Raw genomic sequence first — 27,713 nt, 5'->3', positions numbered from 1 at the left:
AAAATCTCCAGGTAGGCCGTGCTATCCATCTTCCCATGAATGCAGACCAGATGGCCAGGCCCCTTGGCTGAGAAACAGCCCCACAGCATGATGCTGCCACCACCATGCTTGACTGTAGGGATGGTATTCTTGGGGTCGTATGCAGTGCCATCCAGTCTCCAAACGTCACGTGTGTGGTTGGCACCAAAGATCTCGATCTTGGTCTCATCAGACCAGAGAACCTTGAACCAGTCTGTCTCAGAGTCCTCCAAGTGATCATGAGCAAACTGTAGACGAGCCTTGACATGACGCTTTGAAAGTAAAGGTACCTTACGGGCTCGTCTGGAACGGAGACCATTGCGGTGGAGTACGTTACTTATGGTATTGACTGAAACCAATGTCCCCACTGCCATGAGATCTTCCCGGAGCTCCTTCCTTGTTGTCCTTGGGTTAGCCTTGACTCTTCGGACAAGCCTGGCTTCGGCACGGGAGGAAACTTTCAAAGGCTGTCCAGGCCGTGGAAGGCTAACAGTAGTTCCATAAGCCTTCCACTTCCGGATGATGCTCCCAACAGTGGAGACAGGTAGGCCCAACTCCTTGGAAAGGGTTTTTTACCCCTTGCCAGCCTTGTGACCCTCCACGATCTTGTCTCTGATGGCCTTGGAATGCTCCTTTGTCTTTCCCATGTTGACCATGTATGAGTGCTGTTCACAAGTTTGGGGAGGGTCTTAAATAGTCAGAAAAGGCTGGAAAAAGAGATAATTAATCCAAACATGTGAAGCTCATTGTTCTTTGTGCCTGAAATACTTCTTAATACTTTAGGGGAACCAAACAGAATTCTGGTGGTTTGAGGGGTTGAATAATAAATGACCCTCTGAATAAACTTTTCACAATTTAAAAAAAAATTAAACAAAGAAATAACATTCTTTTTTGCTGCAGTGCATTTCACACTTCCAGGCTGATCTACAGTCCAAATGTCACAATGCCAAGTTAATTCCGAATGTGTAAACCTGCTAAATCTGCAGGGGGTTGAATACTACTTGTAGGCACTGTAGATCATAACAGATACCAAGAGGAATGAGGGCCCTGCTCGCAAGCTTACAATCTGAGGAAAAAAGGTAGACATGAAAGGTGGGTGGTAACATTTGCCCTGGTTGTTTGGATCAGCCATAATGTTAAGTGTGTAACAGTACAGACACAGAGGGCTAGTATAAAGCATGTGGGAATATGATGTGTGGAACCTGGTTATGGTAAAACTTTTGGCTGTGCCACACAGGGATAGTTAGGTTAATGTGTCGAGGCGGTAGGCCAGTCTGAATAAATGCGTTTTCAGGGCACGCTTAAAATTGTAGGGATTGGGGACTAAAAATCGTATTGACCTGGGAAGTGCATTCCAAAGAATTGGCACAGCACGTGTATAGTCTTGGAGACGGGAGTGGGAGGTTCTGATTATTGAGGATCCTAACCTCAGGTCATTAGCAGAATGGAGGGCACGGGTAGGGTGGTAGACAGACGAGGGAGGAGATGTAGGGTGGTGCTGAGTCATGGAGAACTTTGTGGGTGAGGGTAATAAGTTTGTACTGGATTCTGGAGTGGATGGGTAGCCAGTGTAATGACTGGCACAAGGTAGAGGCATCGGTGTAACGATTGGCGAGGAATTGGATCTTGGATAACATGGTACTGTACATCCCATGGAAAACTGTTGCGGATCCGCAGACGAATCCGCAACATGTGCACATACCCTATCCTATAGCTTCCTAACAAAAAAATTTTGGTTACAAAATTGTGCTGATGTAAAGTAAAGTAAACATGTGGGAAATGTTACTTATTAAGTATTTTGTGTGCCATATCTCTCTGATTTAATGGCATAAATATATCAAAGAAATGTTACCACTAACAACAAGTACATATGTCACGAGAAAAACAATGTCAGAATCACCAAGACCTATGGAAGCATTCCAGAGTTATTACCTCAAAGTGACAGTGGTCAGAAATGTAAAAAATGGCCCGGTCATTAACGTGCAAACCACCCTTGGGGGTAAAGGGGTTAACAGGAGTCTGTCATTTCAATTAGAGGACTTTATTCTGGCTGTGTCTTTATTTACCACCTAACTGCAGGATTAGTAATGGATAGATGTCTTATAGACACTTCTTCAATTACTAAGCCATGGGCTTGATGTCACCAGACAATAGAAAGGCGACATCAACCCCACAAATATTACCCCACCTGCCACTGCTACAGGGCAAGTGGGAAGAGCCGGGTAAAGTACCACAATGGGCGCATCTTTGGATGCCAGAAAATTGTGGGGTGGCTGCGGGCTGCTCTTTTTAGGCTGGTGAGGGCCAAAATCCATGGGCCTTACCAGGCCGCAGCAGTCGGCTTTTTCCTGGGCTGGTTAACAAAAATAGGGGGACCCCACGCTATTTTTTTGGAGGAGATCCCACTATTTTTGCTAACCATCCAAGGTAAGCAGACTGCTGCAGCCTGGTATTATCAGGCTAGTAAGGTTCATGGATATTGAGTCCTTACCATCTGAAATACCAGTCCCAGTAGGCTGCTTTACTCTGGCTGGTTAACAAATATAGGGGGACCACACGCCATTTATTTTTTTTTAAATATTTATTAAAAAGGAGGGGACACACATCTGTGCTTTCCTCCACTTCCCGTGTCATGTACTTCTGGCTGTGTCAAAAGATTCACCATTATGTTTTTTTTCCTTCACAGAAGCCAACTTTCAAATACCGTATATACTCGAGTATAAGCAGACTCACCCTAATTTTGCCACAAAAAACTGGGAAAACTTATTGACTCGAGTATAAGCCTAGGGTGGAAAATGCAGCAGCTACTGGTAAATTTGAAAAATAAAAATAGATACCAATAAAAGTAAAAATTGGGACATCAGTAGGTTAAATGCTTTTGAATATCCATATTTAATCAGGAGCCCCATATGCTGCTCTATAGATTATGCCCCATATGCTGCTCCATAGAATAGGCCCCATATGCTGCGCAAAAAAAAAAAAAAAAAAAAAAAGACATACTCCCCTCTTGTCGCTGGGGGCTAGGTGGCGGTTTCCTGAGCAGGCGGGGACACTGGTGCGCTATGGGGGACAGGTGCCGGTGTCACCGCTGGCTCAGGGCCCCGGCACCTGCGATATTTACCTGTCCCACCGCTGCACGCCGCTCTCCCAGGTCCTCTGTCAGTGACTGTGTTCAGGCAGAGGGCGCGGCGTGCACTAACTACGTCATCGCGCCCTCTGACCTGAACATCACAGCCAGAGGATGCAGAGGACAGAGCTGTGCGCAGCGGTGGAACGGGGACAGGTGAATATCGCATATACTCACTCCTCTCCTGTCGCGGTCTCTGCAGCCCCGCTTCTCCCACGGTCTCCGGTAGCTATTCCTTTCTTCAGCGGTCACGTGGTACCGCTCATTAAAGTAATGAAGGTGCGCATATTCATGACTTTAATGAGTAGTACCACATGACCGCTGAAGGAAGGTGCCGGAGACCGTGGGAGAAGCAGGGGGGCTGCAGAGACGCGCCAGGGAGGGGGTTAAGTATGATCTGACACCCCTGCTCCCCCTCCCCCACCTACCTCCTGGCATATATGACTCGAGTGTAAGCCAAGATGGGGACTTTCAGCCTTAAAAAAAAAAAAAGGGGCTGAAAATCTCGGCTTATACTCGAGTATATACGGTAGCTTTAGTTCAAGTGACAAAAAAAAGGCATGCTATAAAAAACCACATCAAAAACGCAGGTGACCTGTCAGTGACCTCAGATGCAGATTTAGTGCAGATTTCACAGTCGTGAAATCTTCAGACATTCCTGATCGTGTGCACATACCCTGAAAGGTGAGAAAGTGCAGCAGATTTCAAAAAACGCAGAAAGAATTGGTAAGATGCAGATTACAAGAATGCGGTCACTCAAATTCAGGAAAAAGAAAAAAAAAAAGAAAAAAAAAAAAAGTCAAATGCGTGCAGGAGATTTCTGAAATCTCACAGCTCCTGCTAGTACTGTAAAAAACATTTTAAGTTGCAAAATTAATCTAGAAAAAAAAAAAAAAAAAAAAAAAAAAGATACACCACTACACATGAACAGAGCCTAAATCTGCCATTTCTGCTTCATACTGAAACTGAAGAACCATAGAGTCGACAGAACTGATTTCTCAATGGCTAAATCTATGACACAGTCAACACAACAACAGAAACAAGGACAAGGACATCTCTCTCTCTAAAATATATATATATATTTTAATTAATTATATTTATTTTATTATTTTAATTCCATGTATTGAGGAAATTGGCAATTATTTTTGCTCCTCTAATTAATGACCTTTAATCACTCCTTGATTGATCATCCACCGACATCCCCAGAGGTCTTTGTTATGGATGAAGACAGCCATTTCCTGGATGAGTCACGGAGACATGACACAATTCTAATATGCCAGAGACCCTAGTCCACAGCCAGATTGTCTTCTGAGTAATGACAACTCTCCACATATTTTAATGCATTGTAGATTTTTACTGATGAGCATTTAACATTCATTCTAGTCATTTATACCAGTTTCTTCTAATTTCTAGAAAGAACTGGCATTCATTCAGAAGATGCTTCCTTCGCCCTAAGGTTATGTGCGCACAATCAGTAAACATTACGGGTTGGACGCTGTGTACTTGTGCAGCATCCAGATGTTACATCATAGTGGATGGTATTTCAAGAAATCCCATGTACACTATACGACCAGAGATGCCCGCGGATCACCCGCAGAGACGGAAATGCTCAAAAGCTTAACTTGCGAGAAATGCATATATACATTCATTCATTCAGCGGAGCATTTTCTGGGCGGCTTTTCAGGCAGACGTCAGAGCCAACCTGCTCGTAAAAGACATTCTGTGTACATGCCCCTAAGAGAACCTTTGGGTACATTGCCAAAGGGCGAATGTGGGGAGACATTTCCACTGCAGATTTGCGAATATTACATGAGTCCTGTTGCTAATAATAATTCACAAAATTGTATTTATCTTCCAACTACAACTTATTGCAGCCAAATTCCATAATATGCACCCTCAGATTCTACTGCAGACAGTCCTGAGCCATGTCCACATCTGGGCTGTATTAGGGTACACTCTATAAAGGGGTCTGTATTATGTCAGGGGTTCAGAGTTAGCAATAATTTATCTAGGGTGGCAGGTCTGAAATCTGTTTACAGGGAACCTGTTATGTCAAAAACGGTATGAACCTTCAGATATGGGGTAAATCTGCAGGTTAGTTTTCCAAAGCCATACGGTAGCTGCACTAAACGCCAGGCTGCAGGTAGGAAATTAACTTTATTCCTCCCTGCAGCCTCAAGTTTTCAGTTATAGAGGTGCGGCTTTACTCATCACAGCATAATGAGCGGCTGACAGCCGGCTTATCAGTAGTGCATCAGTACATGTACTGAGCGGTGACTGAAGCCGCGCCTCTATGACTGAAAGCCTGAGGCTACCAGGGCTGTGGAGTTGGGTAGGCCAAACCACCGACTTCAACTCCGACTCGTCAATTTCCTTGACTCCGACTCCCTCGTACCAGGGCTGTGGAGTTGGTAGGCGAAACCTCTGACTCCTCAATTTCCATGACACCGACTCCATCAAAATGGGATCAGACTCAGGGCGTGGCCTGGATCGCTTGTGGGGAGGACGTGTGTCGCTGTTGCTCCCGCTGCCAGCCACGGAGGGAGCCCTATTTTGACCCTAACGGGGGCTTTGGTGTGCCCCCCAGAGAGAATTGGACCGGGAGAGAGCGGTGGAGGTTTCGGTGGAGGAAGCCGCGGCTCTCGGGGAGGAGAGCGGCCGCGGGGAACAGATCCTGGCGCCGGAGGTGGACGGGCGCCATCTTTGCCGCGTCTTCCTGCTTCTTCCCGAGCAGCGTGGGCCAGAAGACTGCGGAGAGCCGTTGGAGGAGGTGGAGGGCCACAGCCTATGTTAGAGGGGAGACCGCTGACCGCTACAGACAGAAAGGAGAAGGTCTGCTTACCGGAGGAGAGGGAGGTGAGCTGGACACAGAAGCCTGGCTGGTGATCAGAGGGTGACCGCAGTGCTGGGTGCTCCTGGTGGCTGGGTCGGGCGCTCCTTGCTGTGTATGGTGACTGGTGATTTGGAGGTGCTGCTCCCCCTTTCCGGAGACGCTGGGACCTGCCTGACCCCACACTACAGCAGTAAGAAACAATATATATAGGGCACCATATCAAGGCCTTATTTACTGATGCCAGCGCTCCACCCTTTAAGAAGCATGAGGTCTTTTTCATCCATGAACATGTATTAATAGACTTTCCCTAAATGCACGAGTGGTGACTTTAAATGCACGCTTCAATTTAACATTATGGTCAAATCTAATAAAGAGCGTGCAAAATCGCTGGATACTGGGGCACATTGAGGCAGGCAAGGCGAAATTGAGAAATTTTTGAAAAATAAATCAGGGTCGGCTAGGCCCACACCAAAAAAGCTACACACTAATGCTGAGGTAGAGGAACGGGTCGAGGACTCTGACTCAAGTGAAGATGTCTCAGGCAGTGACATTACCCACTCAGACTCTGGGAAGTTCTCTAGATCAGTATTTAAAAAACTTCTGACCCAAGCATTAAAACCTTTGGTTACAGAGATATCCGGTATGAGAGCTGATTTGTCACATATTGGTAACAGAGTGGAGTCCCTTGAAGCATCTCAGTCCTCTCTTATTAGCCACTCTAATGCCATGAGGGACCATTTGGAATACCACAGAGAACAGCTTAATAACTCTCTTCTGGCCTTGGAAGATCAAGAGAATAGAAGCCGCAGAAAAAATATAAGGATTAAGGGATTGTCTGAAAGTGTTTCTGCAGAAATATTGGAAAAATCCACAAAAGAAATCTTTGCCCTTCTAATTCCACAAGAAAAATGCGACCAAATTGTGATTGAGAGGGTCCATAGATCGCTCAGGCCCAGGCCTAAGTCCTCTGAACCTCCGAGGGATGTGATCTGCGGCTTGTTGAGTTATGTGGACACCAATGTTATTCTGTCTGCTGCAAGGGATGCTAAAAATCTCGCTTACGAAGGATCTGCCATACAACTCTACCAGGACATTGCGCCGTCGACCCTTGCAAAGAGAAGAATCCTGAGACCCTTATTGGAAATACTACGCTCACGTAAAATTCTCTATAAATGGCTGTTTCCGTTTGGAATATCGGTAAATGGAGACGGCAAACAAGTAACAGTGAGAAGTCCTGTCGACTTAAGCAAAATATGGGACACTTTTGGCATTGCTTCTATTGATATCCCCTCATGGCTACCTTTGGATATGGATCTTCGCACGCCTCCTCCTATCAACGCTTATACAGGAGGTCAGGGGGAGTGGGCCTCAGTGAAGAGACGCATCCCCCTAAGTGAGGGAAATCTGAGGCAAGAAGAGAGATGCCCCCCTGAATATTGTATAACTGGGTCTAGTCGCATTTTCTTACATTTGGACTCAGTAGTTTCTTGGTTTCATTTTACAATGGCTTGGTTCACTTGTGTTTGCCTTGATTGACGCCTGCCTAGGTGTTGACACTTTCATTTGATTGCTATACAAGCTAATGTGTGCTACTCGTGTGTTGGGGAAGTGATTCCCTGATCTGTCATGGGGGGTACGTTGGTCCCCCTGCTCCTGCCACTGGCAGGTAGATGGTTATTGTTATTTATCGGTTACTGTTATTTCACCTTGTATTTTGTATTTTTTGTGGTCTGTCGGCATGTGACACTTTATTATTTATTTTTTCTTTTGTTACATCTAACTTACTATGGGTGACACGGAAAAATTTGCCTCTATAATAGTGGCTTCGTATAATGTAAACGGGTTACGCTCCCCGTGTAAGAGAAATCAGATACTGAACCTTTTGCATACAAAAAAGGCTAGTGTGATCTTTCTACAGGAGACACATTTTAAAGCGGGGAGAGTACCAGACATGTCTAGATCTCGTTACCCGACCTGGTATCATAGTACAGGGGGGTCGGCATCTAGAGGAGTGAGTATTGCTATTAAAAAAGGTGTTCCCTTTGTCTTGCATGACTGCCTTTCAGATTCTGAAGGAAGTTATGTTATACTGAAGGGCCTTATTGCTAATACCAAAGTTACCTTATGTAACCTCTATGCCCCAAACAAGGGTCAGGTTGGTTGGTTGTGCAGGACGATGGATACTTTAAAACTATTTACTGAAGGTTTACTGCTGATGGGGGGAGACTTTAATGTCCCACTCAATCCATCTTTAGATACTTCCACGGGTAAGTCTGCCCTTTCCCAAAAGGCACTGAGAAAATTACACCTTTCTTTCCAGAAGTTGCATTTGATAGACCCCTGGAGGACACTCTCTTCTTCGGACAGAGACTACACTTTTTATTCCCATCCGTGTGGTAGCTACCATAGAATTGATTATATATTGACACAGACAACCAACCTCTCATTAGTCAAAAACGCGGCCATAGACGTCATCACACTATCGGACCATGCTCCTATTTTCCTCGATATGGGCATAAAAACCCTTCCGCGACCAGCCGGGTCTTGGTCGCTTAATGAGACATTATTAGATTCAGATTCCCATATTACGAGACTGACCGACACTCTAGACTTCTTTTTTCAGACGAATTTGCACTCTGGCCCACCTACTCCTGTGGTGTGGGAATCACATAAAGCGGTTATGAGAGGAGAGTTTATAGCTTTGAGTTCCTATCTCAAAAAAGAAAGGACAAAACAGGTTGTGTCTATTTTACATCAAATTAGTTCTTTGGAAAGATTACATAAGAGATCTCAAGTAACTAAGACACTAGCTGAACTAACGGACCTAAGAAATTCGCTAAAAAATCTTTTGAATATCCAATCGGCTAAAACCTACATGAGATGTAAACAGAGGTTCTATCTTCATGGCAATAAAAGTAGCAAGCTTATGTCTTCATTGCTTAAAAAGCAGCAAGAAAGGACGTTTGTTAGACAACTCAGGTCTCTGGATGGCTGCTCAATTTTCGAGACTGCTGATATTGCCGAGGAGTTTAGATCCTTTTATGATAACTTATATAATCTAAATGTACCAGATAGCATGCGAGACCCAATAATAGCTATAGAAAAAAATTAGAGAATTCCTGACTCCACTGGGTTTACCTAAAATAACCCCGGAGGGCCAGGCTTTGTTGACCGCTCCAGTTACCCCTAAAGAAATTTTGGATACTCTTTCCACCATTCCAAATGGAAAGGCTCCGGGCCCGGATGGTCTCCCCATTATATATTACAAAAAGTTTATAAAATCACTCTTACCTCAATTGGTGACCTTGTTTAACTCCTATTTGAAAGGCCAGCTTCCCCCTAAGCAATCATTAGAGGCATATATTACGGTTCTCCCGAAGGAGGGTAAGGACCCAAACCTGTGCGCCAGCTATAGACCAATTTCATTACTTAATGCGGACATAAAACTGTGGGCTAAAATACTAGCGGGCAGAATAGGTAATTTTTTTACCCAAATTAATTCATGCGGATCAGGCGGGCTTTGTGAGGGGGAGGGAAGGTAAAGATAACTCCACCAGGGTCATACAGTCCATAATGTTTGCTAAAACCCGACAGGTCTCTTTGGTACTCTTGTCAACTGATGCCGAGAAGGCCTTTGACAGAGTGTGCTGGAGATTTATGGAGCAGGTGTTGATTAAGTTTGGCTTTCCTCCTCAGTATATAGCAGCAGTCCTTTCTCTCTACTCCCAACCGACGGCCAGGGTCAGGATAAACGGCACTTTATGTAAAAGTTTGGAGATTCACAACGGGACTAGGCAGGGATGCCCTTTGTCCCCTTCTCTGTTCATTTTGGTTATAGAAACTTTGATACAACGTATCCGACAAGAACATATAGAGGGGTTGACGGTGGGCGCGGGGACGTTTAAAACGCTAGCTTTCGCAGATGATTTGCTTTTCCTCATATCCAATCCACCTCAGGCATTCCCGATCATCCTTCAAATTTTTCAACAATTTGGCTCCCTCTCCAATTTTAAAATTAATCTAGCTAAATCTGAAGCGTTAAATATCACTCTCCCGTATCCCCAACTTTCCACTCTTCGTACTCAGACTCCCTTCTCTTGGGCTAAAGATTCTATCAAATACTTAGGAATATTTATAACTAGGGATCCTACTAACTTATTTCAAAGTAATTTCGTTCCCTTATTGAAGAAAGTTACTAACCTGATGCATAAATATAACCTACCTACTCTATCTTGGTTGGGTCGCATAAATGTATTTAAGGCATATATTATGCCCATCATTTTGTATACCATGAATATGGTGCCGATTCAGATACCCCTGACCTTTTTTGGGTCATTAAAGTCACTGATAGGAAAATTCATCTGGAAATCTAAACCGGCTAGGTTGCCTTATAGGCTTCTTACTTACCCAGTCTCTTCTGGTGGATTGGGAGTTCCAGACCCCTTGGTATATTATAAAGCAATTCACCTTGGCAGATGGTTAAAGGTAGTGTCTTGCTCTGAAGGAGGGGAAGGAGCGTGTGTCGATCTGACTTTGTTGGGTCCGAGGGGCTTGCCTTATTTATGGACTAGGGCTAAACCGCCGGCTGCCCTTAAGGGGGTTTTACACTAAGCGATATCGCTAGCAATATCGCTAAAACGTCACTGGTTTTGTGACGTTATAGCGATATTGCTAGCGATATCGCTATGTGTGATACTTACAAGCGACCGGCTCCCCCGCTGGTTATCGCTGATCGCGCGAGAATGTCCGGCTCCATTTCTCGTCGGGCGCTTCCTGCTGAGACTTCCTGCGACGCGTGGAGGCGGGCGGGAGGACGCAGGATCGCTGTGTGTGAATGGTAAGTATCGTGCGCTGCGTCGCTGTGAGATCTTTCTGTATGAAAGCTCACTAGCGATCATTTAGCGATGCAACAGCGATCCTGACCGGGTCGGATCGCTGGTGCATCGCTAAATGTAAAAGGGCCTTTAGACTGGATGAGATAACATCTACTACATTACGTACCAGGAGATTGATGTTGGGGGAGTTACCGGAGGGCACTTTCCCTTCGACATTTACGCCGATTAGCTCGATACCGTTTTTATTGGATTCTGATTTTCAGGATCCCTATAATCTGTGGTTTACCCTCCCTAGAGATACATTGAATAGCTTTTACGGTAATAAAATATTACAGGGAGGATCTTGGCCATCAAATGCAACGAGTCAACCAACTAACTTTCTCCAGTGCCAGCATATTCGACGCACGCTCATGCAGTTTAGGAAGAAATTCCCGATCAAATCGAACTGGTCCTGGTTAGATATTATGATTAAACTCCCGCTTCCACGGCTAAAAATCTTGTCTCGTATTTACTCACATCTGATCTCTCCAGGGGTACATTTTAAGCCCTCATTTATTTACTCCTGGGAGATGGAACTCAATGTTGCGTTTACAGGGGAACAAGTATCTAGGATGCTATCTAGTGCACGGGGATTCTCCAGGTGTGTTCTTTTGCAAGAAAACTCTTATAAAATTTTGACCAGGTGGCATTGGACTCCCGCGAAGCTCTTTCAGAGGGGTCTTGCTGATAATGATGCTTGTTGGAGATGCCTTAATCCTGGAGGGCATCATACACACATATTTTGGGATTGTCCCAAATTGAGACATTTTTGGGACGGTGTCGAGCTGGGTCTCAAGAATTTACAGCTAATTAAGACCAGTCTCGGGGCGGCGGAGGTTCTTCTTTCGTGCCCATCAAAGGATTTTTTACCAAAAAAACATGGCCTACTACCCTTGATGTTAAGCGCTGCAAAACAACTGATAGCTGTTCATTGGAAAGATGTCGCTCCCCCCACATTGGAGGAGTGGCGTGACAAAATAAATCAGATTTCTCGTCTGGAGGAGCTGTCTAGCTGGGAGGTCTTTAGTCACAAATCTTATGAGTTGACTTGGGCCCCGTGGACTGGATATTTGAGGGACAACCCTCGAGGAGAGGGATCAGATACTATTTGAACCTCGCTTAGATTTGATGGCCTTGATTTTTGGGGTGGTTGGTTCCAGGGTTACGTATAAAACTGTTCACCTGATCTAATTTTATACTACATGCACTTATTGCTAGTGTCGATGCCGACGATTACTTTGTTTTGATGTTATTGTTATTATATATCCCTCCTTTCCCTTCCCCTCTTCTTTTTCCCGTCCACTTTCCCCTCCCCTTCTTGCTTTTTCCCCATTTATTATTTTTTACACCTTGGATGGACGCCTAAACAATCTTTAGCCATATGCATTTGTAAAGTGTTGATCTGTCTTATGGTGTAATTGAAACTTGAAAATAAAGAATTTAAAAAAAAAAAATAAAAAAATAAAAAAAAATGGGATCAGACTCCACAACGCCAACTCCACTGCCCTGGAGGCTACCAGGAGGAATAAAGTTAATTTCCACCCAGTTGTCGGGATTTTCCGTGCGGCGGCCACATGGCTTTAGAACACCATTTACCTGCAGATTAACATCAGTTTTGGACATAACAGGCTCCCTTTTAAAGTGTGAAAAAAAGGTCGCATGCACCTTTTGGCATTCAGATGTTGTAGGTAGAGGTAGTCTGTGATATCATGAGATGCCCATGAGTGCAAAAGTGATCCACTCTCCCCGCCTTCCGAAAAATTACATTCAACCAGAGAAAGTGAGCAGCAGCAGCTATCACTTCCTCCGGATGTATGAGATTTTACCAAAAATGGGGGAGAGTGAAGCCAGTGGGGGAGAGTGAACAATGTTACGCAATCCCCGAGGAGCCGGAGCCAACAACGGCGGAAAGTATAAGTGTTATTATATTACAAGGGGAGGAAACATGAGGCTTGAGAAGGTGTTTTCCAGAGTAGTGAACAACACCCTTTAACTTTGACATTTATCCCTTAGACTGGGATCATATTGCGTTGGGGGGGGTGCGTTTAACGCATCCATTACATAGCGGCATAAACGCTATGAAACGGATGTGTTAACGTACCCATAGACAGCTATAGAAGAGCGCATTGCTAACGCATGTCATAATCGGCATGTGTTAGCGATGTGCCATCATTCTGTGACAGACCCTCGGACACGGGTCTGCAGCGTCCGAGGGTCCGTCACTGCTAGCGCAGATGAAGCATCTGCGCTAGCGTGATTGCATAATGCGATCAAAAAACAAAGCAGCCTTAGCGCAGTCCATTTAACACATGTGTTGAACGGACTGCTCTAACACAATATGAACCTGGCCTTAACCACAGGATAACAGGATAACTTTCCGATCGTTGGATGGCTGGCCACCTTGGCTCCCAGCAATACCAAGAACTGGAGAGCCCCATCTGGATGGAGCAGGTATCAACCATGCACACTATAGCTCCATTCTTATGGCTCAACCATATTGTCGGTCCAAGTGCTACCGGTTAAAAAATTAAACTCACACCTGGACCAAATGTTATTCAATGGGGCAGTGCAGATGAAGAATTATTTTTATTTTTCCACTGACCAAATAGGTTTCGAGGTGGGGGAAGGGAATAAAATTGGATGCCATATGGAGCCACAGTAAAGCAAAAGATTTTTGCAGATACAGAACTGCAATGTGACACAGGAACTGTGAAAGATTAATAGTTGCTGCTGTGAAAAAAAATTGTATATGGATGACAACTGAGGGGGGAGGGAGAAAGAAAGAAAGAAAAAAAAAAAAAAAAAATCGGCCCTCTTGTGGCTGTAACTGAGCGATTTTTTTTTTCTTCTTTATGCGGATGTGTGATCCTACCCAAAAATGGGAGCAATGGAGCTTGCCAGCACTCGGCAGATCCCCAGCAATCCGATTGGAATGAATGAAGCGCTAGTGCGCATGACCAACCTTCATTCTAGTCGGTCGCAGTACTTCAGAGCCCCAAATCTCAGGATCGCTGGAGGGATGCAATGGTGTTTGAACCCCCCACCCCAGCGATCAGTTAGAACAGATCCAGGAACAAACCATTAACAAAAAAGTTGAGGAGCCAACTTTTGGCCAACTAAAAAAAAAAAAAGTCTTCGTTACTCACCGGTTAACTGTATTTTTCGGAGTCCATGACAGCACCACCTGAGAGAAGGGATCCGCCCTTCAGGAACAGGAAACCTACAGATACAAAAGGGCAGCACCTCTCCCACGCATCAGTTGGATTACAGAGCACAAGAGGACCTCCAAGGTTAATGCATGATTTATGTACAGTACTATTATCTAATTATTTATCACCAGTGGACATATACAAGGGGAAGTGGTGCACACCCAAATTAAACTAAAGGGAGGGAATATACGGATGCTGTCATGGACTCCAAAAAATACCGTTAACCAGTGAGTAACTAAGACTTTATTCGGTCGTCCATGACAGCACCACCTGAGAGAATTACAGAGAGTAATAACTACTTTAGGGAGGGACTACAGTCTGCAGTACCCTTACACCAAAGGAGAGGTCTGCGGAAGCACCCAGGTCTAGCCTATAATGACTATAAAAGGTGCTCGGAGAGGACCAAGTAGCCGCCTTACATATCTGGTCAATGGAGACTTCCGATCTCTCAGCCCACGAGGTCGCCATGGCTCTGGTGGAATGCGCCCTCAGCTTCCCAGGTGACGACCTGCCTTTTGAGGTGTATGCTATTGAAATCGCCTCTCTAATCCACCTGGCTAGTGTATTTTTTGACACTCTAAAGGGCATGTCACACTAAGATATCGCTAGCAATATCACTATAACTTGTGACGTTATAGCGATATTGCTAGCGATATCGCTGTGATACTTGCCTACAACCCGCTCCCCCGCTGATCGCGCAAGAACGTCCTGGACTGTTTCTCGTCGTCAGCTTCCTGCTGTGACGACGAGTGACACGTGGAGCTGGGCGGGAGGACGCAGGATCGCCTGGTGTGACAGGTAAGTAGCGACCCCCGTCCCCAGCCATGTTGCTAGTGAGATCTGCCTGTGTGGCAGCTCACTAGCAACCACTTAGCGATGCACCAGCGACATATCGCTGGTCGGGATCGCTGGTGCATCGCTAAGTGTGACAGTACCTTAAAACCTTTCCTAGGGCCTTGATGGGAGACAAACAAGGCATTATCTTTCTTCCAGGGATCAGTAACTGCCAGATATTCTATGACGCATCTCCTAACATCTAGGGTGTGTAGTTTCTCTTCTTTCTCGTTAGCTGGATTAGGGAGGAAGGATGGAAGGACTATTTCCTGTGTCCTATGAAAGCTAGAAACTACCTTGGGTAAGTACGCTGGATCAGGCCTAAGTATTACCCTATCGTCTTTAAACTGTATATAAGGAGGACGCCTAGATAATGCCTGGATGTCGCTTACTCTACGAGCTGACATCAGAGCTACCAGGAAGGCTATTTTGAGGGACAGGTTTTTTATGGAGGCTGATGAGATAGGTTCTAATGGAGCTTCCGTCATAGCCGTGAGGACTATGTTCAAGTCCCACGGCATGACTCTATCCTTCACTACTGGCCTGGATCTACCTGCTGCCTTAATGAATCTACTGACCCAGTAATTACCCGCGATGTTGCAGCTAAAGCGGGCCCCCAAGGCTGATACTTGTACTTTAAGGGTACTAGTGGAAATCCCCACATCCAGACCTTTCTGTAGAAACTCACCAGCCACCTGAGGATGGAGATCCGGGATGTCCGGAAGAACCCAAGGATCGGACACCGACATGGTCCTGAGGCATGAGAACCATGCCCTCCTGGGCCAAAATGGAGCGATAACTATAACCCTTGCTCTGTCTTTTCTGATTTTCCTCATCACCAGGGGTAGTAGAGATAGGGGAGGGAAGGCATAGGCTAGCCTGAAGTCCCACTTTATCAGAAAGGCATCTACCGCCAGAGGATTTTCTCTGGGATTTAGGGAGCAGAATTGTCTTAATGTCCTGTTTTCTTTGGTGGCGAAGAGATCCACCTCTGGTTGTCCCCACTTTTGTACAATCAGGTTGAAGATAGAGGTTTTTAGGGACCATTCTCCTTGCTTTAGCAGATTGCGGCTTAAGAAGTCTGCCGTGATGTTTTCTTTCTCTTTTATATGTAGAGCTGTCAAAGATAGAAAATGCTGCTCTGCTAGATGGAACAAACGCTCTGCCACATTCATCAGAGGCTTGGAACAGGTCCTGCCTTGGTGGTTGATATAAACCACGGTGACCTGATTGTCGGAGAACACTCATACGTGATGGCCCTGTAGATACACAAGGAGCTTTTTAGTCGCCTGCTCCACTGCTGTCAATTCTTTCAGGTTAGATGACATTTCTATCTGATGATGCTCCCATAGGCCCTGGACCAGAATCTCACCCATATGAGCCCCGAACCAGAAGGGCTAGCATCCGTGGTGATTATGCGGGTTATGTTATACTCCCAGGGTACCCCTCTGGATAAATTATCCTTGTCTAGCAACCACTGTAGGGACTCCCTTGTGTTTCGGGACAAGGTTAGCTGACCCTCCAAGTAACCCCCAAGGACTCTTTGATGTAATAAAACCTCACCCTGTAGTTTTCTTGCATGAAACTGGGCCCACTGGACTGCCAGGATACAGGACGAGAGAGAACCTAGAAGGGACATGGCTTTCCTGAGGGACACGGTGGGGTTTTTGGAAGCGTTCAGGACCTGGTAGTGAAGGCGAACAAGCTTCTCCGGAGGCAGACGGCAGTCCTGTATCTCAGAATCGAGGATTAGGCCTAAGAATTGTTGGACTCTCATCGGCTGTAACCAAGATTTTTTGATGTTCAGCAACCATCCTAACTGCTCTAGGGCAGACATTGCCCTCTGTAGCTGTTCCAAACAATGATCCGCCGTTTTGCCAACAATAAGGAAGTCATCCAAGTAGGGGACAGTAAGGAAGTCATCCAAGTAGGGGACAACTAGAATGTCTGATTCACGTAGATGGCCCATCACTTCCGCTACCACTTTAGTAAACACCCGGGGAGCGACTGCCACCCCAAAGGGGAGGGCCGCATATTGGAAATGCCGAACTGACCCATCTAACTGAACCGCCACTCTGAGGAAACGCTGATGAGCTGCATGAATGGGTATATGGTAGTAGGCGTCTTTTAAATCTAACACCACCATAAAGCAGTTTTTGAAACAGCAATTTTATTGTTGAATTGATTGTTTCCATTTTGAATGGACGTATGACTAGAAACTCGTTGAGGGCCTTAAGATTTATTATAGTCCTAAAGGAGCTGTCTGGCTTGCGGACCAGGAGCAGAGAGGAGTAGAAACCTTTCCCCCTTTCTTCCTCTGGAACCTGTTAGGACCTTCTTGCCGCATAGGTCACAAACCTCGGCCTCCAGGGCAGCTTGTTGTCATGTGGAAGACCTGAGTGGGGTGACCTTAAATCGATCTTGGGGAACCCAGGAGAATTCTAGTCGTAGTCCCGCAGCTATTACCCCCAGTATCCAGTTGCTATTAGAGATCAGCGACCAGGCTGGGTAGAAGGCAGCTAGTCTCCCTCCTACCGGGGCAACTAGTCATTGGGGCGGCTTTTTTCTGGACCTCCTCCAAACATAAATCCTGTACCTTTTCTTCTTTTCTCATCGCATCTGCCCTGATCTCTGGACAGCCTTCTACAGAAATATCCTTTCCTGGTAAAGGGACGTCTATAAGAAGGGTTCGGTAGACTGGGGATTTTCTTTTTATAAAAGGTATGGAGGATTTTTTTGAGGCTTTGGCTACTGCCGCGTCCAGCTTAGGGGCCTTATCCCATCTGCTTACCACTGGATCATCAAAAGGGTACCTCCGCTTGAAGGCTGGTGGCATGGTGCCCCATTTTTCAGGCCTCTTCCATTCGCTATCTATCAGACTCTGGACTTTATCATTTAATGGAAAAGCTCTGCGCTTCCTGGGATCTAGACCCCCGAACATCATGTCCTGTGCTGAGAGTTCCGGCTTTGTGTCTGCTACCCCCATGGTGGACCTTATTGCTTTGCTAAGCCTATCTATTTGGTCTAAGGGGAAGCAGAACCGGCTAGAGTCTTCATCCGAAGAAGACGAGGAGGAGGCCGGGGAGTCTGATGAGTTATCGTCTTTCCTAGGGGCGATCGAGGACTCCGAGCCTGAAAAACTAGCCTCTCTTCTCCTAGAAGATTCCCCTTGAGATAGGGCTTTCATCTCTGTCCTGATTATCTCCCTCAGGCTTGTAGTGAAGTCAGGCGTCTCCTCCGCTACCTGTATAAACGGGGGAGAGTGTAAGGGCCAGACAATCTACCCATGGGCTATCGTTCCCTACCAACCCCTACCGTCTGTCGCACGCATGGCTGACATAACTTTTTAGGGTGGCCAGCTGGCAAGGGGCAACTACAGAGGGCACATTCCCTGTGCTTCTGTTTTCCCGTAGCTTTCCTCCCCTGCGAAAAAACATAAGGGAACACTGCATCAGGGCACATTCACGGAGATCTCTTACCCATGCAGATGAAGTAGGTACCGGATCAAGGAGGGAGACAGGGGGATCCTTTAGTCTGGAGGAACTTCCGCGGCTCTGTCCGCTCGTTCGTCTTTGCTTTTTTTGCTGGCCACTCGCATGAGGCTTTGCTGTGGCCTGTTTCTGCGGGCGCTCCTGCGCCTCGTCCTGCTTGTCTATGAGGGCTTCCGTCGTATCCATCGCTGGGCCTTCGGAAGCACCCCAGCAGAGTCCCCGCCTGCCTTATAAGGCCTCCTGATATCCGGGTCAGCAGGGTTCTGGCCGTGGCACCTCCCACCCGGGACCCTCCTGCGACCTCCGCGCCCCGCCGCCGCCCGCGACCCAGGACAGGCGCGCACCTGCGGCACACACCGGAAGCCGGCCGGCACCCGACTTCCGGTTTCGGCGTTGCCGGCCCCGCCGCGTCACCCCCGCTGCTCATCTGAGACCGTGGGAGCGCGTGGAAAGGAGCCGGCACGGCGCCCCCGGCCCGGAATGCCTCCAGCCCCCAGGTGCGCCACCCCGCGCCCACCGACCGGGCGCCAACGACGACCCGGACGAGGAGGACCGGACCCCGGGGGGAACGCACCAGGAGGGGCCCGGGGCATACATACCTGGTGCTGGCACTCTGGAGACGGCTGTCCATCGGACCCCTTGCTCCACCTGCTCTGTCCACTACCGTGGCGACCTACCCGGCCCCACCGTGGCGCTTCCAGGGACCCCGCACTGACCGAGGAAGGAGAACCCCCCCCCGCTACCTGGGTCGGTCAGCCGGCCTGGGAATCCTCGACGATCCATGACAGACGATCTGTAGGAAGTCCTGTCCTCTAGGAACAGGAAACCAACTGATGCGTGGGAGAGGTGCCGCCCTTTTGTATCTGTAGGTTTCCTGTTCCTGAAGGACGGATCCCCTCTCTCAGGTGGTGCTGTCATGGACGACCAAATAAATAAATTATTTCAACTGAAGCAGTTCAACACTGAAGTCTCTGGACAGCTGATCAGTTAAAAAGCCATCAGTTTTTCTTTTAAAAAGGATCCATTTTTTGCTTACTGTATCAGTTTCAATAGGAACAAAACAGATGCCTAGTTAACTGATCAGTTCTCCATAAACTTCAATGTTAAAAAAATAAATAAAAAAGCCAGTTAAAATTTTTTTTAGCTGGACAAAAAGTTGTGACTGTACAACTTTTTGTTAATGGAATGCTGCTGGATCTGTTCCAACTAATGATTACTGGACATGTGAACATAGGCTGACCCCCTATCCTATGTATAAGAGGTAACTTCCAAACTTAAGACTACTTTAACCAGGGCTGTGGAGTTGGAAGTGTGGAGTCAGAGTCTGAACCCATTTTGTTGGAGTCCGAGTAAGAGCTAAACATTTCCCACATGTCTACTTTACATCAGCACAATTTTAGAACCCAATTTTTTTTGTTAGGAAGTTATAAGGGTTAAAAGTTGACCAGTTATTTCTCATTTTTACAACAAAATTTACAAAACCATTTCCTTCTTTTTTTTTTTTTTTTGGGACCTCACATTTGAAGTCACTTTAAGGAGTCGATATGACAGAAAATACCCAAAAGTGACACCATTCTAAAAACTGCACCCCTCAAGGTGTTCAAAACCACATTCAAGAAGTTTATTGACCCTTTAGGTACTTCACAAGAATTGAAGCAATGTGGAAGGAAAAACTGAACATTTAAACTTTTTTTCCCCCAAAATGTTTCTTTGGACACAATTTTTTTTTTAATTTTGTCAAGGGTTTCAGGAGAAAATGAGCCACAAGATTTGTTGTGCAATTTCTCCTGAGTACACCGATACCCCATGTGTGGAGGAAGACCAATCTTTAGGTGCACGGCAGTGATCAGAAGGGAAGGAGCATCATTTGAGATTTTGAATGTCAAATTGGATGGAATCAAGAGCGGACGCCAAGTCGTGTTTGGAGAGGCCCTGATGTACCTAAACAGCGGAAACCACCCCCCCATAAGTGACCCCATTTAGGAAACTAGACCCCCCTAAGGAACTTATCTAGATGTGTGGTGAGAAATTTGACCCCCCCCCCCCCCCCCAAGGGCTTCACAGAAGGTTATAACGTAGAGCCGTAAAAATAAAAAAATCATTTTTACCACAAAAATGATCTTTTGATCCCCAATTTTAATTTCCCCAAGTGTAACAGGACTCCAAAAGTTATTGAGCAATTTGTCCTGAGTACGCTGATACCCCATATGTTGGGGTAAACCACTGTGTGGGTGCATGGCAGAGCTCAGAAGGGAAGGAGCGCCGTTTGATTTTTTCATTGCAAAATTGGCTGGAATGGAGATCCGACGCCATGTCACGTTTGGAGAGACACTAGATGTGTGGTGAGCACTCTGAACCCCCAAGTGGTTCACAGAAGCTTATAAAGCAGAGCCGTGAAAATAAAAAAAATCATTTTTTTTTCCACAAAAATGATCTTTTTGCCCACAATTTTTTATTTTCACAAGGGTAACAGGAGACACTAGACCCCAAAAGTTGTTGTGCAATTTGTCCCGAGTACGCCGATACCCCATATATGGGGGGAACCACTGATCGCCTTACTGCGATCCTTGGGAGGCAGAATGCACAAATCCACAAAAGGTGAAGAATTGGTTTTATTTTTTACGCTGTTCTTCGTGCGGTATTAGTGATTAGGTGACTTTATTCTTCGGGTCGGTACGATTACAACGATACCAGATTTAAATCCTTTTTTCATGTTTAGCTTCTGTCACACACTAAAAGACTTTTTTTTAAAGAAATTTTTGCATCGCCGTATTTTGAGAGCTATAATTTTTCCGTATTCCGGCCGACAGTCATGTGCAGGCTTGTTTTTTTGCGGGACGAGCTGACGTTTTTATTGGTACCATTTTCGGGCACATGATGTTTTTTGATCGCTTTCTATTCCGATTTTTGTGGAGGCAGAATGAACAAAAAAAAAAAAAAATTCAGGAATTGTTGTTTTTTTTTCCTCCGTTCCGTGTGTGGTAAAATTAGTATGGCAGTTTTATTCTTCGGGTCACTAAGATTACAGTTATACTCATTTGTATAGTTTATGCTATGGTGGTGTTTTTTTTTTTTTTACACAAAAACCTTATAGAAAAAATGATTATTTTTACATCACTTTATTCTGCGAGCTATAACTTTATTTTTTCGATGATGCTGTATGGCGGCTCGTTTTTTGCAGGACAAGATGACATTTTCAGCGGTCCCATGTTTATATCAGTCTTTTTGATCGCGTGTTATTGCACTTTTTCCAAGCGGTATAATCATAAAGTATAATGTGCTACTTTTGTTTTTTTTACGGCATTCACCGAAGGGGTTAACTAGGGTGACGCTTTTATAGATGGGATTTTTACGGACGCGACAATACCAAATGTGTATTTTTTTATTTTTTTTTTTTACATAAGTGTATTTTTAGGGGAATTTTTAGTTTTTATTATTTTAATATGCTTACATATTTTAAAAAAAAATGTTTTGTTTTTTTTTTACATTGTCCCTTCATGGGACTTTCACATTAGGTATAATATATTACAATGCTCCAGCATTGTAATGTATTATGCCTATCCTGAAAGCTGCTGACACCATGGTGTGAGCATGGTCTCAACAGCTTTCCGTAGGTGGATGATCTGCAGGTTGTCATGACAACTCTGGGTCATCATGGCACAGGTCGGGCCCCGCGATTACATTGCGGGTACGCCGACCTGAGGCAGAGGGCGCCCCCTATCCTCTGCCTCCCCCCTCTGAACACTGCTATCGCGTTTGATCGCAGCATTAAGGGGGTTAACATCGCTGAGCTCCTGCACTGAGATCCGGCAGGAGATGCTGAAATTTCAGCATCTCCTGCTCGATCGCTGATGTTTGGTCAGTCAATCTGACCGAACAATCACAGCGCTTGGGGTGAAGGGATCGACTACAAGGGTCCCTGCACCCCTTGCCGTGCCTGACAGCTGTCATAGACAGCTGTCGACACTGAACTGTCACTGCGTGTTTAAACGCAGTGACAGTTCAAAGGCAGGACGTGCACAGTCTGGCCTGGTGTGGGAAGTTACCTCCTGCCATGACTGACTGTGCACGCCAATAGACATTAAGTGGTTAATATTAGAACAAAAGGGTTAAACCGCACCTCTCAAATGTCAAAATCTTATAGACAAAGTTCCTGAGGCGCACATCAAATACCAGGGAGTCCAACCTGGAAAAAAATCCATGACAATAAAAAGAAGACAGCGCCCCAAGCTTGAAAAAGGTCTCGACTGAAACGAGAAAGGAGGCAGAATAAATGTAAGACTTATTTCTTCACCACGGTCTGGGGCGCTGTATTCTTTTTTATTATTAAGGGGTTAATATCTGGGAATGGAGCAATAAACATGGAGCTTCCCTGGCTATTAATATCAGTTCACTTAGCCTTTTCTGGTTATTAAAAAGGGTGAACGAAAAAAAAAAAAAAAAATTAAGTGGGGTTCACCCGTGTTTAGTAACCATAGCCTGGGAAGGGGCTATTGATATTGGCACCCTTGCAGACTAAAGGCCCTTTTACATTTAGCGATGCACCAGCGATCCGACCCGGTCAGGATCGCTGGTGCATCGCTAAATGATCGCTAGTGAGCTTTCATACAGAAAGATCTCACAGCGATGCAGCAGCGACGCAGCGCACGATACTCACCTTTCACACACAGCGATCCTGCGTCCTCCCGCCCGCCTCCACGCGTCGCTCGTCGTCACAGCAGGAAGTCTCAGCAGGAAGCGCCCGACGAGAAATGGAGCCGGACATTCTCGCGCGATCAGCGATGGACAGCTGGGGAGACGGTCGGAGGTAAGTATCACACATAGCGATATCGCTAGCAATATCGCTATAACGTCACAAAACCAGTGACGTTTTAGCGATATTGCTAGCGATATTGCTTAGTGTAAAACCCCCTTAACACCACCAGCCCTCAGCTAGACCAGAAATGGTGCATCATTACAAGCGCCAATTCTGTCGCTTAGCCTCGGCTCTTCCCACTTGCCCTAGTCCATAGTTTCCCAGGCTATTAATATCAGCTCACAGCTGTCCACTTTTGTTGCTTATTAAATATAGGGGGACCACAAGTTGTTTTTTTTTTTTTTTTTTTTTATTTTTAATAACCAGTACAGAATAAGTAGATAGCTGTGAACCCATATTAATAGCCTGGGAAGCTCCATATTTATTGCCTCTTTCCCTGACAAGACTAGCTCTCAGCTGTCTGCTTTCCCTCAGCTGGTTAATAAAAATAAGGGTGACCCCACAACATTTTCTTATTTTATTAAATACAAAGTACAGAAAATTACACACTCAAAGCACTGATTATATTGCTGACATTTCTTTCTATATCTGCATGCAAATTGTTTATTAGTTATAAAACTAACTTGAAATGACAATTACATTATATAAAAGTTGATGTTAAAAACGCATTGCATACAGGTTGCATATGCATGTCATACGGATGCTAGGTGAGGAAGAAAAATGCATGACAACAACTTTTCTAGGTTTGGACCGTGAAGAAGGCGGTTAGGTCGCCGAAACGCGTAGTCCCATTTGCGTTTATTTCTGCCATGTACTCTGGTTCCTGATCCTTGTGGGTCGTTTTTTAACCTTATTGAAGAAATAAAGAAAAGCATCATTTTACTCCATTCCTGGTTTGCTGAGTTCTTGCTGGATTTTCTTTTTGTTTATATATATATTATACATACACATAGATTTTAGTATACCCTTAGCCGATCTCTGCCTTGGCCAATACAGCAGTGGGGGTTATTGAAAATAAGACTACTTTTATGACAAGGTGTTCTCTGTTGCCAATCACTACCAAATCATCAGGATAGAAATGCTGATGATGTTGCGCTGGCAGACGCTTGCTAGGTGGCAGGATCAGCAGGTATTGCGCAGTTGTCCTATGAGTCTTGGCAGGCAGCTCTGACAATGTCACCAGCGCCTCTTAATGCCACAGAGAACCCCTTTAATATGTTCACTAAGGCTGACAATAGACACGCGTATTGAAGCAAATGACATTTATAGTGTTGGCTCAACGTACCCATGTCTCGTGTGATCCTTGAATATTGCTCCTGACAGATGCAGACAAATATCTGACGTCAGTGTGCCTGTGGAGCAGCCGGGAAGGATCCTGGTCTTGTCTTCGCACTAGGTAATATTTAGATGTGTACTTTTCAAAGAATCCGATGGAAAAGTCCAAGATCTGCATGTGGATTAACCACGCCATCTTTCACTGGCGATCATCAGCAGTTTTTCAGCACAAATAATGACCACACTTTCAATTTTAAAATTCACAGCACATTCACCAGTCCACTGTGTGACCTGGGTATAAAATGGCCCCTCATCTGCTGTACAGTCTGCAGATGTAGTCAGGATCTGCTCCCAGATCTCTCCAACAGATCCTACCAGCAGGAACTCTCCCATATGAGCTGTTCTAAAAGAACATGCAGCCAGCGGATCCATCAATTGTTCCATAGAGATGGGATCGGCGCACAGCAGTGTGGCACGCCGGGCATGGGATCTGTGCACAGCAGTGTGGCACGCTGGGGCATGGGATTGGCGCACAGCAGTGTGGCATGCCTGGCACGGGATCAGCGCACAGCAGTGTGGCACGCTGGGGCATGGAATTGGTGCACAGCAGTGTGGCACGCTGGGGCATGGAATTGGCGCACAGCAGTGTGGCACACCTTGCATGCGATCGGTGCACAGCAGTGTGGCACGCCGGGGCACGGAATCGGCGCACAGCAGTGTGGCACGGAATCGGCGCACAGCAGTGTGGCACGCCGGGGCACGGAATCGGCGCACAGCAGTGTGGCACGGAATCGGCGCACAGCAGTGTGGCATGCCGGGGCACGGAATCGGCGCACAGCAGTGTGGCACGGAATCGGCGCACAGCAGTGTGGCACGCCGGGGCACGGAATCGGCGCACAGCAGTGTGGCACGCCGGGGCACGGAATCGGCGCACAGCAGTGTGGCACGCCGGGGCACGGAATCGGCGCACAGCAGTGTGGCACGCCGGGGCACGGAATCGGCGCACAGCAGTGTGGCACGCCGGGGCACGGAATCGGCGCACAGCAGTGTGGCACGCCGGGGCACGGAATCGGCGCACAGCAGTGTGGCACGCCGGGGCACGGAATCGGCGCACAGCAGTGTGGCACGGAATCGGCGCACAGCAGTGTGGCACGCCGGGGCACGGAATCGGCGCACAGCAGTGTGGCACGCCGGGGCACGGAATCGGCGCACAGCAGTGTGGCACGCCGGGGCACGGAATCGGCGCACAGCAGTGTGGCACGCCGGGGCACGGAATCGGCGCACAGCAGTGTGGCACGCCTGGCACGGAATTGGCGCACAGCAGTGTGGCACGCCGGGGCATGGAATCGGCGCACAGCAGTGTGGCACGCCTGGCACGGAATCGGCGCACAGCAGTGTGGCACGCCTGGCACAGAATTGGAGCACAGCAGTGTGGCACGCCTGGCACGGAATTGGCGCACAGCAGTGTGGCACGCCTGGCACGGAATTGGCGCACAGCAGTGTGGCACGCCTGGCACGGAATTGGCGCACAGCAGTGTGGCACGCCTGGCACGGAATTGGCGCACAGCAGTGTGGCACGCCTGGCATGGAATTGGCGCACAGCAGTGTGGCACGCCTGGCACGGAATTGGCGCACAGCAGTGTGGCACGCCTGGCACGGAATTGGCGCACAGCAGTGTGGCACGCCTGGCACGGAATTGGCGCACAGCAGTGTGGCACGCCTGGCACGGAATTGGCGCACAGCAGTGTGGCACGCCGGGGCATGCGATCGGCGCACAGCAGTGTGGCACACAGGGAATGGGATCCATCACATAAAGCTCCATTGACAGCACACATTACTACATCTCGCAGCTGGCCCGCAGCGCCCTCTGGAGGACTTTGCATACAACACCGCGCCATTCATAAGCCTTCACTGCAATGAACAAGAGAGCAGAGCAACGTGCGGAGATCGCGCTCCAGCCCGCACTGCTGCCCCGAGCACAACGCATCCCTGCAGCCAGGCAAAAGCCGAGGACAGCCACTACCATCGCGACAGAGGAGCACGCGCCACGTCTTCTTCCAGTCACATATGGCAGATGGGAGCGATCATACAGTACCTGGCACGGAGTGATCTCCCCGCTGCAGACAGTCACGTCAGGGCCGGCGCTGCCTTCCCTTCCTCTTGAGTCAGTGGCATAGCGCAGCGCCCGCCCCACGTGGAGAGCAGCCAGCGCTACCGGCAGGGCGTGTTACCGGGCTCCGCCATGTACACGAGGCTCCGGCACAGGCGAAGAGCTGGACAGGAGCGGGGAAGGTGGGCACCACAAAAGGTTAACAAGCTGACGCATCCCGGGCTCTGCTGCCAGCGCCCCCTGCTGGTTAGAGCCCAGTACAGCGGCTGGCAGGATGTGACCTCCGGGAGCGGCAGCGCCTGTGTACAGCCCGTGCCCGCAGCTGGAGGGCCTGTGGCACCGAGTCCGTCACCGTGTAGCAGTGAGGCCCCCAGTGTGCAGCCGCAAAGGAAACGCATCCACTTCCCGGTGTGGAGCGGCAGGGAGTGTACAGATACTGCCACTGTGACTACCGGATAGTCATCTCTTATGGAATGCTTCATAATCTACTCCCCACAGTTGGAGTTGGCAGTGTGGGAGACTAAGGCGCAATTTTCAAACTTAATTTTTATGCCCTTAAGGCTGAGTTCACGCGTGGCGTTTTTTTCGCATTTTCGCAGCGGTTTTAAACGCATGATTTTGCCACGAAAACGCGAAAAATAACCACCCCATGCATTCCTATGGGATTCCGCAATGCTGCGGTTTTCCGCGGCGGAATCGCTTCGTGGTAAAAACCGCAGCATGCTCATTAATTTAGCGGAATCGCAGCGATCCCGCACCCATAGGAATGCATTGTTCTGCTTACTTTCCGCACGTGGCTGTGCACACCATGCGAAAAGTAAGCAGAACAATTGCGGATGGTACCCACTGTCCAGAGGAGAGGAGACTGTCCTCCGGGCTTTGGGTACCATATCCCTGTAAAAAATAGAATTAAAATAAAAAATATAGTTATTCTCACCTTCCGGCGTCCCGCGCAGCCTTCCCGCCTCTCTCCACGCTCCCGGTCGCAGTAAGCCTTTGTGAGAATGACCGCGATGACGTCGCGATCTCGTGGGATAGCGATGTCTCGCGGTCATTCGAGCAAAGGATTACCGGGATCGGGAGCGTGGAGAGAGGAAGGTGAGAATAACAATATTTTTTTTTTTTTAGTATTTTTTGCATCCTATCTTTTACTACTGATGCTGCATAGGCGGCCTCAATAGTAAAA

The 27,713-nt window shown here is 47.1% G+C and overlaps 1 protein-coding gene across 5 annotated transcripts in view; it reads right to left on the bottom strand.

Annotated features, from left to right (window-relative positions):
* The window catches only part of PHF20 (PHD finger protein 20), a 124,008-nt gene that overhangs the window by 64,637 nt on the left and 31,658 nt on the right, over window positions 1-27,713 (bottom strand). Inside the window, exon 1 of one of the 5 annotated variants that reach the window (XM_073559409.1) lies at window positions 26,513-26,689. The exons of the other annotated variants lie outside the window; for them this stretch is intronic. The gene's annotated coding sequence lies outside the window, so the exon portion shown is untranslated. Of the gene's footprint in view, window positions 1-26,512; window positions 26,690-27,713 lie in introns of those variants that run through there. 5 annotated transcript variants of the gene reach the window in all.

The sequence above is a fragment of the Dendrobates tinctorius genome, unplaced genomic scaffold, assembly GCF_039654945.1.
Source record: "Dendrobates tinctorius isolate UK_male_01 unplaced genomic scaffold, ASM3965494v1 ptg000270l, whole genome shotgun sequence".
Taxonomy (NCBI): Eukaryota; Metazoa; Chordata; class Amphibia; order Anura; family Dendrobatidae; genus Dendrobates; species Dendrobates tinctorius.
This window is presented reverse-complemented; position numbering and strand designations above follow the sequence as displayed.